The sequence below is a fragment of the Leiobunum rupestre genome, chromosome 7, assembly GCF_980474605.1.
Source record: "Leiobunum rupestre chromosome 7, qqLeiRupe1.1.hap1, whole genome shotgun sequence".
NCBI lineage: Eukaryota > Metazoa > Arthropoda > Arachnida > Opiliones > Sclerosomatidae > Leiobunum > Leiobunum rupestre.
This window is the reverse complement of record NC_143390.1, coordinates 9,569,077-9,576,114: the sequence shown is the minus strand read 5'-3', so window position 1 is coordinate 9,576,114 and position 7,038 is coordinate 9,569,077.

The window sequence follows — 7,038 nt, the reverse complement described above, 5'->3', positions numbered from 1 at the left end:
TTAGCGGCGATACGAACTCTTTGTAGCGCTTGCTACGAAAAAGTGGTTGAAAATTACAATTTGAAGGAGGATAAAAGACTGTTTTCGTTGTACCCGTTTTTGAATTGCGAAAGTTTATCTACCGGTATAAGCATTCAATCATTAGCGTTTATATCTCTTCCGTTTATCGTGATTTTAGTCGCTAACGGTCGAGTATTGTACGCGGTCTTACTATTAATTAGTACTCTTTTAATATTATTACTGTTTAGTAAATATATATTTAGCAGAACATCCTATCAGCATTGTCGTCATATTTCGAAAAACATCATGAATTCGGTTACCAGAGAGCCCGTGCCTAACAAATGCGACGTGTGTAAAAAAATTACGACTTGCACAAAAACGGATCGAGATGACGATGGACAGTGGTACGATTTGTGTTGCAAATGTAGTTCAATTCATCAGTATTACTGGAAAAGAAAGGCTCGCGTAGTAAAGTGCGAACATCAAGTTCAGTAATCCCGGTTCGACGTGCTGGGAATGACGCGTTTTCTCCAAGCGTCTCCGTCGAAAAGACTGCTATATTCTTTTTATATTTTTTTATTGTCTTGACATAATAAATTCTGCAGCTGTAATAAATACTGGATATGTATGAGTTTTCTTTTTCTATTTTGTTTGATTAATAAAATATTTGGATCCCAGCAGTTATTATTTATTTTTTTAATTGTCGTGGGCCAAAAATTTTCGAAAAACTTACTAACAAAATTTAAAAACATCGCATCTGAATTGTTGTCTGTTTTGCGTGAAACTTATTCCATCAATGAGACACTTTACGCTGTAACGTGTAAAGGAACTAATAATGGGAGAACGCAAGGTCGTCTTTATAAGACAACTTGAAATAAATCTCCCACGTCTTTCGGAATGGTTTAATTTGTATGTCACATCATCTCAATGAGTTACCTACGTTTAGAGCTGTTTTTTTTTCCAGCCAACTTATGGAAAACGTCAGGACCAAGGAGGGGGGGGGGGGTAGAGGGAGGGCTTTAGTGAAACCATGTATCGGTAAGCCGTTTAAATTTGACAATGTCTTCATACCCCTTGTCGATTTTAAGAGCAATTTCTGGATCTACAAATTATTTGCAGGATGATATTAAAAAAAAAGATTTAGGGCGCGCCTTACGGTTCAGTTAGATAAGTATAGGATGCTTGTGAAGACTTATCGAAGTTATTATAGGTTCAGCGCTACCAGGTCCCTTGAACAATGCAAGATGACTGACCTTAGCGAATCGAATTCTACGGTTGTATATGGGCCCGTCAGTTTTTTTTTCTTGTAAAAATTGTGAAGTGCATTGTTCAAAATTATGGCCCCAACGTGGTTTCAAATAAAATCACTTGTATCGATGGAGCACGCAACTTTCGCTTCTTGCTTAAAAAAATACAGAGTTCTATAATCTGCCGATATTTGTAAAGCTGTAGTGCATTCGATAAATGTACAGTAGGTAAACAGTTACATCGCACACTACAAAAATGCTTTTTTTTTCCGGGCCTGAGGGCCGCAGATGTCGAGGTCCAAAAATTATTGCTTCCAGAATGAAAACCATCGAGATGAAAAGTTTACAAAATTCAAAGTTAATCTCAAAAAATGAAATTAAACCACATCCTGCAATCAATTCAAATGTCTGACGACCAGCTAGTTAACTAGGTCAAAAGTTCTCTATGTTCCCCATGTCATAAAACTAGCATTGCGAGCTTCTGCAAAAGTGTTCGGAAAATGCGCTTGTTGCAAAAATTAGAACGTAGTAGTAATTTTCTACATCTCACAAATTGCGCGTTTAAATATCTCCGCGCGCAATTCTGTACGAGTACATTCGTCATCTCACTAACGCACTGTTTGCTTTTTTTTTTAAAGATTCGATAGTTTCAACCTCCGAAACTCCTTTCGTTTAATTTAGTAAAGACAAACTCGCAATTAGACCCCGTTTTTTAGCTCGAGTATATGTTTAGATTCCCCCCCCCCCCCCCGTGCCCCACTCTCCATAGGTTCCAACGGGGTGGGGGGGACGAAACTCGCTTCTGACTAAAAAGTGAGGAAAGATCCAAATCGCTTTTAGACCCCGTTTTTGACGCGAGTTAATGTTTGGATTTCATCCCCCCCCGCTCTCCATCGGGTTCCTACGGGGGAAGGGAACGAATCTCGTTTCTCACTAAAAAGTGAGGACGCTATCAGATCACTCGCGAACGCATTTAGGTTGAATATTTCCGCGCGGAGATTTCTTGACGAGACCTTTCGTCTTCTCACTATCGACGGATATATACATGTATATCATAATATATATATAATTTATATATATATATATATATATATATATATATATATATATATATATATATTATGTATTGCTCCTTTCGTTTAATACTAGAAAAGTCGAACTTTCATTTTAGACCCCGTTTTTAGCTCGAGTGCGTGTTTGTATTTCATCCCCCCCGCTCTCTATAGGTTTCCTACGGGGGAAGGGAACGAATCTCGTTTCTCACTAAAAAGTGAGGACGCTATCAGATCACTCGCGAACGCATTTAGGTTGAATATTCCCGCGCGGGGATTTCTTGACGAGACCTTTCGTCTTCTCACTATCGACGGATATATACATGTATATCAAAAAATATATATAATTTATATATATATATATATATATATTATGTATTGCTCCTTTCGTTTAATACTAGAAAAGTCGAACTTTCATTTTAGACCCCATTTTTAGCTCGAGTGCGTGTTTGGATTTCATCCCCCCCGCTCTCTATAGGTTTCCTACGGGGGAAGGGAACGAATCTCGTTTCTCACTAAAAAGTGAGGACGCTATCAGATCACTCGCGAACGCATTTAGGTTGAATATTTCCGCGCGGGGATTTCTCGACGAGACCTTTCGTCTTCTCACTATCGACGGATATATACATGTATATCAAAATATATATATATATATATATATATATATATATATATTATGTATTGCTCCTTTTGTTTAATATTCGAAAAGTCGAACTTTCATTTTAGACCCCATTTTTAGCTCGAGTGCGTGTTTGGATTTCATCCCCCCACGCTCTCTATAGGTTTCCTACGGGGGAAGGGAACGAATCTCGTTTCTCACTAAAAAGTGAGGACGCTATCAGATCACTCGCGAACGCATTTAGGTTGAATATTCCCGCGCGGGGATTTCTTGACGAGACCTTTCGTCTTCTCACTATCGACGGATATATACATGTATATCAAAAAATATATATAATTTATATATATATATATATATATATATATATATATATATATATATATATATATATATATATATATATATATATATATATATATATATATATATATATATATATATATATATATATATATTATGTATTGCTCCTTTCGTTTAATACTAGAAAAGTCGAACTTTCATTTTAGACCCCATTTTTAGCTCGAGTGCGTGTTTGGATTTCATCCCCCCCCGCTCTCTATAGGTTTCCTACGGGGGAAGGGAACGAATCTCGTTTCTCACTAAAAAGTGAGGACGCTATCAGATCACTCGCGAACGCATTTAGGTTGAATATTTCCGCGCGGGGATTTCTCGACGAGACCTTTCGTCTTCTCACTATCGACGGATATATACATGTATATCAAAATATATATATATATATATATATATATATATATATATATATATTATGTATTGCTCCTTTTGTTTAATATTCGAAAAGTCGAACTTTCATTTTAGACCCCATTTTTAGCTCGAGTGCGTGTTTGGATTTCATCCCCCCACGCTCTCTATAGGTTTCCTACGGGGGAAGGGAACGAATCTCGTTTCTCACTAAAAAGTGAGGACGCTATCAGATCACTCGCGAACGCATTTAGGTTGAATATTCCCGCGCGGGGATTTCTTGACGAGACCTTTCGTCTTCTCACTATCGACGGATATATACATGTATATCAAAATATATATATATATATATATATATATATATATATATATATATATATATATTATGTATTGCTCCTTTTGTTTAATATTCGAAAAGTCGAACTTTCATTTTAGACCCCATTTTTAGCTCGAGTGCGTGTTTGGATTTCATCCCCCCACGCTCTCTATAGGTTTCCTACGGGGGAAGGGAACGAATCTCGTTTCTCACTAAAAAGTGAGGACGCTATCAGATCACTCGCGAACGCATTTAGGTTGAATATTCCCGCGCGGGGATTTCTTGACGAGACCTTTCGTCTTCTCACTATCGACGGATATATACATGTATATCAAAAAATATATATAATTTATATATATATATATATATATATATATATATATATATATATATATTATGTATTGCTCCTTTCGTTTAATACTAGAAAAGTCGAACTTTCATTTTAGACCCCATTTTTAGCTCGAGTGCGTGTTTGGATTTCATCCCCCCCGCTCTCTATAGGTTTCCTACGGGGGAAGGGAACGAATCTCGTTTCTCACTAAAAAGTGAGGACGCTATCAGATCACTCGCGAACGCATTTAGGTTGAATATTTCCGCGCGGGGATTTCTTGACGAGACCTTTCGTCTTCTCACTATCGACGGATATATACATGTATATCAAAATATATATATAATTTATATATATATATATATATATATATATTATGTATTGCTCCTTTTGTTTAATATTAGAAAAGTCAAACTTTCATTTTAGACCCCGTTTTTAGCTCGAGTGCGTGTTTGGATTTCATCCCCCCCCGCTCTCTATAGGTTTCCTACGGGGGAAGGGAACGAATCTCGTTTCTCACTAAAAAGTGAGGACGCTATCAGATCACTCGCGAACGCATTTAGGTTGAATATTTCCGCGCGGGGATTTCTTGACGAGACCTTTCGTCTTCTCACTATCGACGGATATATACATGTATATCAAAATATATATATATATATATATATATATATATATATATATATATATATATATATATATATTATGTATTGCTCCTTTTGTTTAATATTAGAAAAGTCAAACTTTCATTTTAGACCCCGTTTTTAGCTCGAGTGCGTGTTTGGATTTCATCCCCCCACGCTCTCTATAGGTTTCCTACGGGGGAAGGGAACGAATCTCGTTTCTCACTAAAAAGTGAGGACGCTATCAGATCACTCGCGAACGCATTTAGGTTGAATATTCCCGCGCGGGGATTTCTTGACGAGACCTTTCGTCTTCTCACTATCGACGGATATATACATGTATATCAAAATATATATATAATTTATATATATATATATATATGTATTGCTCCTTTTGTTTAATATTAGAAAAATCGAACTTTCATTTTAGACCCCGTTTTTAGCTCGAGTGCGTGTTTGGATTTCATCCCCCCCCGCTCTCTATAGGTTTCCTACGGGGGAAGGGAACGAATCTCGTTTCTCACTAAAAAGTGAGGACGCTATCAGATCACTCGCGAACGCATTTAGGTTGAATATTCCCGCGCGGGGATTTCTTGACGAGACCTTTCGTCTTCTCACTATCGACGGATATATACATGTATATCAAAATATATATATATAATTTATATATATATATATATATATATATATATATTATGTATTGCTCCTTTTGTTTAATATTAGAAAAGTCAAACTTTCATTTTAGACCCCGTTTTTAGCTCGAGTGCGTGTTTGGATTTCATCCCCCCCACGCTCTCTATAGGTTTCCTACGGGGGAAGGGAACGAATCTCGTTTCTCACTAAAAAGTGAGGACGCTATCAGATCACTCGCGAACGCATTTAGGTTGAATATACCCGCGCGGGGATTTCTTGACGAGACCTTTCGTCTTCTCACTATCGACGGATATGTACATGTATATCACAATATATATATATAAATATAATTTATATATATTATGTATTGCTCCTTTCGTTTAATATTAGAAAAGTCGAACTTACATTTTAAACCCCGTTTTTAGCTCGAGTGCGTGTTTGGATTTCAGCCCCCCGCTCTCTATAGGTTTCCTACGGGGGAAGGGAACGAATCTCGTTTCTCACTAAAAAGTGAGAACGCTATCAGATCATTCGCGAACGCATTTATGTTGTATATTTCCGCGCGGGATTTTCTCGACGAGACCTTTCGTCTTCTCACTACCCACGGATATGTACATGTATATCACAATATATATATATATATAAATAAAATTTATATATATTATGTATTGCTCCTTTCATTTAATATTAGAAAAGTCGAACTTACATTTTAGACCCCGTTTTTAGCTCGAGTGCGTGTTTGGATTTCAGCCCCCCGCTCTCTATAGGTTTCCTACGGGGGAAGGGACCGAATCTTGTTTCTCACTAGAAAGTGAGAACGCTATCAGATCACTCGCGAACGCATTTATGTTGTATATTTCCGCGCGGGGATTTCTTAACGAGACCGTTCGTCTTCTCGCTAACTACGGAATTTTGTTTATGTTTTGGTAAGCGCTTCATTCGTCCAATGTTCTTGATGTTTTTAATATTATGGAACTCCCATCCAACTTCACATGTCTGTCTGTTTTTTAGCTCGTTTTATCTGTTTGAATTCCCCGGCTCTCACCAGATATATAAAATATATATAAATTTTATATATTATATGATAATATAATATAACATATTATAAATTAAATTTTGATATATACATGTTAGTTACAATGTATAATAAACATGTTAATATATATAACACACACTGTCATATATATATATATATATATATATATATATATATATATATATGTGTGTGTGTGTGTGTGTGTGTGTGTGTGTATGTGTGTGTGTGTGTGTGTATAAAAGGAGAAAGTTATCGTTATTAGTAAGAAGCGAGTTTCGTTACTCCCCCCCCCCGTAGGAATCTTTGGAGACCGGGGGGGGGGGGGAGTAAAATTCAAATATATATTCGAGCTAAAAACGGGGTCTAAATGACAGTTTGAATTTTCTAATATTAAACGAAAGGAATTTTGGAGGAGACATAAAATATATATGATACTCTCATATATATATATATATATATACATGTATATATAAAAGGAGAAAGTCCTC